Source organism: Condylura cristata, unplaced genomic scaffold, assembly GCF_000260355.1.
Source record: "Condylura cristata isolate star-nosed mole 26May11 unplaced genomic scaffold, ConCri1.0 scaffold00001, whole genome shotgun sequence".
NCBI lineage: Eukaryota > Metazoa > Chordata > Mammalia > Eulipotyphla > Talpidae > Condylura > Condylura cristata.
Window position 1 is genome coordinate 50898961 of NW_004567102.1, and position 10726 is coordinate 50909686.

A 10726-nucleotide genomic window follows, 5' to 3' on the forward strand; every position below is an offset into this window, starting at 1 on the left:
CACTTGAGGGTGGGGAGGCGGCAGGTGCCGCTACCGCACCAGGCCGAGCTCATAGACGCAGATCTTCAGGAAAGACCACAGAAATTGTGAAGTGCTTGATGTGGTTGCATTTCTTGTAGAAGCTGGTGAAGAGGCTGAGTTTTGCATCCTGGGTTGATGCAGGTGAAATCAAGACAGCACCTGAGAAGTCAGGGGCCAAGACCAGAGGGATCCTGGAACCGTAAACTGAGAGAAGTAGGGACCCTACAAAGAGGAGCCCCAGGCTTGTCTAGGATGTGAAAATCAGGAATTTGCAGGGCAAAATGGTAGCTGGCAAAAGGGCTAGAGGGAGGAACATTGATTTTGCTGTGTTGTGTCCTTTTATAAAGGGCACGGTCTTCAGGAGAGGAAGACTTGACTGTAATCAGTACTCCGGAGATGGAACATTGCATAATCTACCCTGGGAGAAAAGTGTGGTGGGCTGATTGCCTTATCCATCCCTCAGCTGCCCGTGAGGGTTTTGTGGGTTAGAGTTGAGTCCCTTCTCTGCCAGAAGAGAAGAGCTGGCAGGTCCATTCTGGACTCTGCACCACATGGAGGCTGCAGGCCAACCTTGAGGGAGAGAGAAGGTGGAAATAGGTGCCATAATGACCTGGGCTCAGAGGCCAGACTACCTGCCTCAGGGAGCACCAGTGGGGACTGGGTCCCTCTACTGGCCTTCCAGTGACCAAGACCAGCAACTAACTCTTTGGATTAAGCATAAAACCCCAGAAAGTCTGGGGAGAGGTCTAGGGAGAGATGCCTGCCTTCCCCTAATTTGTGGGACATGGTCTATCCTTAACCTATATAAACGAGATGTGAATAGAAAAAACTAAAGTGAGAAGAAAACATAACAAGAAACGTATGAGGATTGTGTGCAGCTCAGTGGCTCAGTGCAGCGATTCGGACCTGATCTCCCCTGTGCCCACTTTACAGGAACTCAAGCCCTTTGTGCTCTATCTCCACTGGTCTGCAAAATGGGCATACTGCTTCTGTTGTGGAGACTCAGTGATTACAGGTACAATGTCAAGTTGCCAAACTATTGAAATAGTGCCTGGCACTACATACATATCCCTAACATGTACACATCCCTAACATGTATATATCCCTAACATGTATATTGGGGACATTAGGGGAAGAGGGGACAAAGAGAAAGAGGGAAAGGGGTATCAGAAAAGTTATGATGCATTTTTGCTTGAAAAACATAAAAACACGTCCCATGTACAAAATGATGTAAAAATAAACTGTTATAAAATTAAAAAAAAAACACTCCCATTCAAGAAAAGGATGATTCAGTCAAATTCTCCTACTCCTAAAACTTTGCTGCTTTCAGTTGGGAGCTCCTTGCTTTGAGGCTCTGGGTCTGTGTCCCTGGCTGACATTCAGGGAGTGACTTAGTCCAAGACTCTGTCTCGTCTGATGGTTCTGATGGCAGCAGCCCAGTGACCCTCCTTCCAGGGTCAATGTCTGGTAACAGGTTAGTATGTTGAGACCACGTTGCTCATAGCCAGGACAGGAGGGGACAGTGGGGAACTTTCTTTAGACACCAGGCTGTAAACTTCAAGATGGCAGGAGAATCGCTCAACATTGTCTCCCCAACAGTGTCTGGTCAGCAACAGGAAATCAACAAATAATTGTTACTGAATGATTAAGGTTTATTTATCTAATCTAAATAAATCTAAAGCTTCTAGTCTTGATTCCTTCTTTCCCCCAAGAGTAATTGACTTTTGATGTCTGTCAACAGAATGAAATCTTAGTTTGTTAGAACTGAAAATATGACTTCTATATACTATCTCCCTCCTCTTTTATGTTCTAAAAATGTTATCTTTGCTTCTTAGTGCTGTGCTTTAACCCACTGTGCCACCAGGAAGGACCCATTAAAATGTTATCTTTAAGGAAGCATGTCTGCTTTAAGCCTTGTTTGTTTGAAACTAACAAACTTTTATTTGAAGTCCATACAGTTGATCTCCAAGCATTTCTAACTATTAGCTTTGTTTCACTTTTCCTTCTAAAATATTTTTTCCAAGGTAAATATGAGAACCCAATCTCAGATGCTGAGAAACGCCTCAAGTTGGAGAATGTGGGCCCTTGTTAGACACGCATACGCGATCTAAAGAGAACAAAAAATTTCAAGTAGTAGATGCAAGGACGTAATAACAATTATTACTTCTGGATTCAATTCTTAGAGAAAGTCGAAAGTCGGGGGCGGGGGAACTACTGTGTGTGTGTGTGTGTGTGTGTGTGTATGTTATAGCAGGTGACCTAGCTAAGAGAGACATTTTTTCAAATTTTCATGTAGGGGTTGTCTGCAGTTTCGATTTCTGTAATTAATCACTGGCCACCCGATGCTCCATCTCCCTTTATCTGTGGGAAGACTTCCAAGATGGGACATCTTAAAACAAAACTTGAATCTGAATGCAGATAATGCAGTCTGAAATGTTTCATTGTCTTTAATAATAATAATAAAAAAAAGCACTTGGTTGGTGAATACAAAGCAAATAGTTGATGAATTTTTAAATAAACTTTAGCATGGACCATCGTTGATAAGCCCACTGGGTAGAAAGTGAACCCAGGAAACTGGGTGTCTGGCCAAGAGGAAGGAAGAATGAAATAAGGTTGCAAGTGATAATAAAGACAACTCAAACTGGCTTTAGAAATAAAGAGCATCCCAGGCTCCCTGGTGGCGCAACGGGTTAGGATGCAACACTGCAAGCTAGCCACAGCCACTTCAGTGCAAGTTTAATCCCTGACCCAGGAAGTGACCTACATGGCACCGCGGACCTCTCCTGACCTGCCTGCTGCTCCCCTCAGCAGTGTACTTCATCGATCTGCCTGTTCTGCTCCCCACTCTGGTGAAGCCTCTCACCGTCTCTGCACCTCTGGCCTGTACCCCAATTCTGTATGCACAAATAAATCTTTAAAAAAAAAACCATAAAAACACGTCATGACATTTCTGGCAACCCAATCAAAGGTATAAATACACTTTGAAAACAAAAGGAAAAGGGGAAAAAGCAACAAAATTTTAGAAACTGCAAATCACACGGACAAGAGAAAGCTGACCTGGTGGACCCAAGAAATCTGACCCTTTATTATGAAGTGGAGGGATCCTAGAAAGCCCACAGTTCACACCAAGGGGCCCAGACCACAGGAATCTCCAAAAGTGAAACTCAAAGAGGACTAAGGAGATCGCATCCCCTCCCACCCTGTTCTTGTGGTGATGGTCCTCGCCCTGACCCACTGAAGCACCTCAAGGGCAGAGGTGCTGTGCCAAGCCAGGATTCGGAGAAAGCTCACAGAAAGGCCCAAAGCCTCTACTGCCGCTCAACTCAACTGCCAGACTGTTTGCAGTGAGACTTATTTCCCTCAGATAGGACACTGGAGGTTTCCTCTGGGCAAAGTGACTGCCCTCCAAAGAAGAGCTACACACCCTGATAAGTAGTGTTTGAGGGGACCAGTCCAGCAAAGCCCAGCCAGCAAAGTCCACTCACCGGTGGCAAGCCAGCCCAACCACAGTTTAAAGACCTTACTAAATCTGAGCTTCTGACATGAAAGACAGCCCAAAGCCAACACACAGAGAGAAAAGGAATCTTGATAAAATAGACAAAATTTGTGGAGAAGAAACATTTTAAAAAATACGATCAATATCTTTGAAGACATAATGTAACATCACCGATAACATGAGAATGAGCTGCTATTTTTAAAAAGGGCATTAAGAAGATAAAAGAGAACTTGGAATAAAAAATATGACAGCAAAAGTGGAAAATTTATCAAAAAGATGAAAGATAGTCAGAAAATTCCTAAGGTAAGAAGGAAAAAAGATTCCTAACCTCTTTCTTGGTCCTTTAGATGGGAGTAACGACAAGGAACTCATACATGGGCATGAAGATTCAAGAGACAGAATTCTTTGCTCTCCTCTATGACTTTCATAAGTTATTTGAGAAAGATCCCTTCACATCCACCTGCTCAATCCCAAACGCCATATCCCTTCCATCACCCATTACAGCACATCACGCAACAATAAGCAATGGCAATGACTTTGAAAGAGCTTTAGTGCAGAGTTGTAGTCATCACCTCCCAGTAAGTCAAGATGCATTCCATGTTTATTCTAAAATGCTCTCAAGTTGTAAAGCAGCCAACTAACACTTATCCAGAGCTATTGTGTGCCAGGTGACATGGCAGGCACGGAGGAGACAAATACAGCCCTCCCGCCCTGGACCTCACAGTCAGACACCATCCTTTACCTTTGAGCTCTGAGGCCTGAATTCAAAGCTGGTTTCTGTCACTAGATACTAATCTTTATCAGATTATTAAACCTCTGTGCTTCAGTTTTCAGATCTGTAAAATGGAACTACAAATACATTGCTTGTAAGGGTTACATGAACTAATACATTCAAAGTGCTTGGAACAATGTTTGAAATCTCATAAACACTTGACGGTTTTAGTTTATAGTACTTTTTCTGTCAATTATTGAAGTCTCCATCTATAGTTGCGAGTTCTCTCAGTTCTAGCAGTTTTTGCTTCACGACTAGGGGATATTTGGAATTGTTATGCCTTCTTGGAGAATCAATCTCTTGACATGATATAATGTCACTACTTATCTCTGATGATATTCCTTAATCTGAAGTCTAGTTTTTTTCAGATGTTAATATAACTACTCCAGCTTTGTTTAGCATTTTACATGATATTTACTTTTAATCTTTTAACTCATAACGCATCAATATTTTCACATTAAAAATGGGACAAGATCAAATGGTTTAATATATATGCAGTTAGAATACCAGAAAGAGAGTAAAGCAAGGAAAAAATATTGGAAGAAATAATGACTGAGGATTTTACAAAATTTATGACAGACATCAAACTACAAATCTAAGAATCTCAAAAACATAAAGCAGAAAGCAAAGATAAACAAAAACATTACATTTAGATATATCATTTTCTAACTGCTGAAATAAAAGATGAAGAGAAATTCTTGAAGGCAGTAGGTGAAAAAAAAAACAAAACACATTCCCTTCCATGCGGAAGTCAGGAGACCCTCAAAATTCATCAAAAACCTCATTCCAGTGCTGCTTAGAAGTCATCGATATAAATTTTTTAAAAACAACCTACAGGGCCTCCCTGGTGGCACAGTGAGTTAAAGCACAGCACTAGGAAGCTAGCCACAGCCACTTCACCACAGGTTCAATCCCCTGTAAGGGAGGTGACCCACATGGCGCAGCAGACCTCTCCTGTCTTGCCTGCTGCTCCTGTCAGCAGTGTATTTCAGTGAATCTGCCTGTTCTGCTCCCCTTTCTGTCTCTGGTGGATCCTCTCACACACATACCACCACCACCACCACCACCCCCGGCACTTCTGGCCTATACCCCAGTTCTGTATGCATAAATAAATAATTAAAAAAAAAAAACCCTACAATTGGCTTCCTTAAACTTGCAGCAACCTGCTTTGCAGTGATCTTAAAATTTTCAGTGGCATATCCTTTGACCATCAGACATTTCAAAAACAAGGCAGTGCTGTGTTCAAAGTAACACAGGAAAACAGCTCTCCCCACACAACCTCGTCATCAGCCTGCAGGTGCTGCCTACAGGCCCTCTTGAGACTTCTATGCCATCACCCCTTATAGAGGGGAGTTACAGAAGACACATGCAACTTCAGGAAAGAAAACTGACCATATTTCAAGGTGGGGGTAACACATTCAAACTCCCCAAAACCTGTTGAGAGCATGGGAAGGATACTTAATCATTCCCTGAGTTCTTAAGAATTAGCCACTAATTGGTGGATATCACATCAGGACTGAGAGCACAAAACTACAAAAAATATAAAAACACACACAAAAGAAAAGAAGAATACTAAACTGATTGGGAAAGCTAGAAAAAACCCGCTATCCGAATAAAACGAGTATGTTTCCCTCCAGCCAAGCTAAATATGAGATGGTTGACAGAGGAAAATTGAAAAATAAAATATAAGCCATGACACAGAACGATTAAATGATGGGAAACAGATGTGCATATGTGTAAGGAGGAGGAAAGGAAATGAAGAGATGCTGACGGAAAGCAACACCTTCTTGGCCATGCAAAGGTGAGGGGTCTCACGGAACAGGTCAGCTCTCAAAAGAGTGATGGGCTATCATAGAAGGAAAGGGGTGAGGTGGGGGAAGGGAGTTGGTGTCCTGGTACACAGTGACTAAATAGAGTAGTCTACCCTCAACCTCTCTTTGCCTTAAATGTTGATGAAAATTACTAGCATGCTCAACAAAGCATCACGGAGCTGATAATTAAGATTATTTGCAGGTACTGATTCACAGCCTCAAGCCTCCATTATTAGCAGAAGGGCGCTAAGCCCCAGCCTCTCCCGGCTCTCTGCAGGATAGGGCTTTCTCACTTTGCCAAATGACTTTACATTTAAGGACAGAACAAATTCATTTCCCCGACAATTACCTCTGGAGTGTAAAGTGCACTGGCCATCACAGCAGGGGTCCCTCTGCAGCAGTCAATTCTCTATCCCATATGCTCACATGTCAACTTTTGCACCTCCAACACATGATCTATCTTGAGGAAACTAACAAAGGATCTTACATTGGCAAAAGGACCATCTGAAATTAGGTTGAGGGGTCAAAAAATCTGCTGGCATGCAGCCAGTCACCAGGCCCTTGATGACCAAGTTAGCATTGCTGGAGCCCAAAGACTTCCAGAGGTCTGGCAACAGTGGGAGAGCATGGTGCTGTTAGCTTGTTTTCAACCTGGATTTAGCAGCTACCTGAAAGGTATTGGCTCTCTGGAAATTGCAGAGTGATTAGCTGGATTGAACCTACAGAGGAACTGGAGTTTTCTCACCCGCTTACATGATTTCCTATTATTAATTAGAATATTAAAATCTAATGAGGGGCTCTCTGTGGTTGTGCAATGGATTAAAGCACCACATTATGATGCTCTCTGAAACCACTACAGCATGAGTTCGATCCCTGACCAGGGAGCTGACCCACATGGCGCGGCAGACCTCTCCTGACCCGCCCACTGCTCCCCTCAGCAGTGTACTTCATCAGTCGGCCTGTTCTGCTCTCCACTCTGTCTCCCCATTCTGTGTGAATCCACGCACCCACCATACCTCTGGCCTATACCCCAGATCTGTAAGCATAAATAAATAAATCTTTTTTTAAAAAAAATCTAATGAGGATGATAAGGTAACCAAAGCCCACATTTGAAAGTTGCCTGTGACTATGCTCCCTTAGAACAAAATAAGCAAAGGTATTCTTTTGAATCCTCAGATTTTGGTTGTATGTGACAGCATTAGAGGTTTATCGTGCAAGAAAGGTGATACAGTGTCGGGAACAGGATTTTACAAGACCCAAATTGTTGTGAACATTTACTACACACATTATTAAATTTTTACCTCAAATCCTCCCAATGCCAAGTCCTTGCTTTTCTTTCTTGGACTAGTTCCCATCTCTCCCATTGAACTCAGGTGCCACATGTGTTAGACAAATCTGTGGAGAATGTTCTGCTTACCGTCCTGTTCCCACCTGCAGACAGTGGACAGTAGTAGGCTCACCAGGGAGGAAAGCACTCACCTGCCAGCAGATCTGCTAGGTATCCAAAAGGACACAAGCCCAGGTGTCCTGCAGGAAGTGAAGGGTCTCTCATGAAGCCAGCACAGATTTCCGCCACTCTTTGAAAAATGAGCCACGCCAATGCTTTAAATCAAAAGGCATAAAATGAAGACACACTTAATCATTTATAAGGACATTTTTTTTTTGGCATTCCCAGATCAAACAAATAACCTACTGGATCACACATCAAATCTGAGCCAACATCGACGGATAGTAAAAGCAAGAATGACAGGATGCACAGACTGTACAAAATGGGTCTCTGGAAGGAGCCCTGACACTCTCACCACCCACTGCCTCTGAAGCTAAGCTGCTGCAAAACAAATGCTGCTTCCTAGTGTTCATCTTATGCCCTGAAATGAAAATACTCTGGATTTCTTTCCATTAACAAAAGCAGAAGCTTTTCGTAGAGGCACAATGGTGTAAGTTGAACTTTTGAAAACCAAGTGTTTACTGGACTTAGGAGCTTTCTAAACAAAGTTCCATTCTGGCAGTCAAGGCCCAGTCTGAGAAGGAGAGACAGGATGCCTCCCAGAGTCATCTGCCAGGTGCCAGTGAATTATACCTTCACCCATCAGGACTTTCTTGGTATAACTGTGTCCCACCTTCCCAGTACATATGCTGAAATCTAAACCCAGACTCGGTCTTCACAGGGCTAATCAGACTAAAGTGAGCTCATTAAGGTGGAATCTAATCCAATATGACTCTTTTCCTTATAAAAAAAAGAAAAAGAAGAAGCGATTTAGACATGGAGACGACATGCATAGACAATATGAAGAGTTGCAAGGGGGCAGGCTGGGCACAGATCCCTCTCTCACGGCCTCCCTCAGAAGCAACTACATTGGCAACAGCCTGACTCCAGACATCTAGCCTGCATGAGGCAGTTCATTTCTGTCTTTGAAGTCACCCGGTTGGTGCCAATTTGTTGCAGCAGCTCAAGGACACAAGTGCACTTTGCTTCCTCTTCTCCAAGGGCCAAGGAAGCCATTTTTTTGTTGATGGATTCCAGAGTGAGGAAAAGAAGCTCAACAGGGACCAGGTAGTATCATTAGGAATATTATGTGCTCACTTAAGGAGCTTGGGTCCCTTGACTCAAATTTGAAAAGTCATGGGTACACAGTGAGTGTGTGGGCATGTGTGTTCCCATAGACACTGGCTATGAAATGGTTACCCAGGGTGAGGAACCCAGGTGGCCCTCAGGGTGGTATAAAGTAGAATCCTGACTTCCATTTCTGCCTCATAGTACAGTTCCTAGGAATGCCCATCAGAAGGTAAACATCCCTGCCTAACTAGCAAAATACAGATTTTCCCATAAATATAAATTATATGTAAATATAATAAATTAATTAATACAATACAACACTATTATAATATCATAAATTATAAATATCATAAATATTATAAATATTAAATTGTATTCTATTATAATATTATAATATCATATAATATATGATTATATAAAGAATCATATAAAAAAATTAACCTCCTCAGAAGGGAAGGTCCATAGACAGAACATGCTGCAGCTTTAGCTGATGCCATGATTAAAGTGATCTGTTGCTTCCTTTTGAAATGTTTTAGAAAAACTAATGGTTCAGGGGTGGGGGGAAGTCATGGACAGGGTTGTACTTGAATTGGACTGAAACAAAACAGAGAAATAGGAATCATTTTTTTAAAACTAGCTGGGTTTTTATAAATGGACTTTAAAAGCCAGAGATAGGAAGACATTCAAATGACCAAACAAAAAAGAGCATCGTCCATAGCGAGAGCTTCACAGTGTTTTACTCCCCCACAGACTTTTTAATACTTCCTTCATATAAATTAATTGCTAAGTAGAGAGCCAGGAAAAAATACACAACAGATAACAAGGAGAACATGTGTGTGGAGGTCTAATAATATTCTAAAGACTGCATGGGACATACTTATACTAAAAAAAAATAAGTAGTTGTTTACCTGAAATTCAAAGTTAGCTGGGGTGAACCTATTTAAAATTTTGTGGGGCGCACCTCCCTCCCTCCCAACCTCCACCACCATTCCAATGACAAGAAAGCAAAGCCCTCTTCACAGGCCTCATCCCATATGCAGGAGCTGCTGCCTGCAGGTAAAGTTTCTCCAGTCACACTCTCTGACAGCCTCAGAGAGAGATTTCACAGCGGGTCACCAGCGCTGTCTCTCTGCAGCACACTCTTTAAAAAGGAAGAAATGAACTCCCTCAGCGCCTTCCTCTAGGACCAGCCTGTCTCCAGATAGGGACAGTTTAGGGACTCCTATCCGGAATATAGTGCATCCTCAATGTCAACGACTGGTTGCTCTTTTCCTATATAAATCAAGCTCCAACTTGTATGATGGAACCGGTGCCACAGAGCAAGAGCACCTCCCTGACCCCAGGTTCTGGCGGGCCCCGTGAGGCTTACAGCTAAGGTGGCGCTAACGTCATGCCCCTGTTCCGAGATGCCCTGGAAGTTGTCCCTTCTCCGAGACCCAGAACGCTCTGCCCCGTCCCCTACCCGCGGGTGGGGAGGGGGTGGGAGCTTCGGGACAAAAGCTGCGGACAGGGGAAGCGCAGTCAGGGGCAGCTCTCTTCACCTGAGGGGCCAAAAGCTGCAGCTGCAAGCCACTCGCTCTGCAACTAGGAATCCGAGGAGAAGCAGCTCGGTCCTGGGGTGAGCGCCGGGGACGTGCTCGCTACCCCGTGGGTAAAACCGCCACACTAGGGGTGGCCCGAGAGGGCCCCAGAGGCTGGGGGCGGCAGCCACGCTGCAGCCCGGCAGCTCCGGCCGCGGCGCCAGGAGGCGACACCGGATATGCCACCCGGGTCCTCCTGGGTCGCGCTCTCCGCGGCCACCGCCCTCCCCCTGGCGGTCAACTCCGCGCACTGCAATGCAGCGCTTTGCCGGGAGATCCCGCACTACCTACCGTGAGGCGCAGAGGCGGGAGGGGGAAGAAAAAAGTGAGGTGCTCACCTCAGTGAGAATGGCACATCTTCAAACAACTAGCAACAACAAATGTTGGCGAGCATGTGAAGAAAAAGGAACTCTCCTGCATTGCTGGTGGGAATGCAAACTAGTACAACCACTATGGAAAACTGTTTGGAGGTTCCTCAAACTGCTAAAC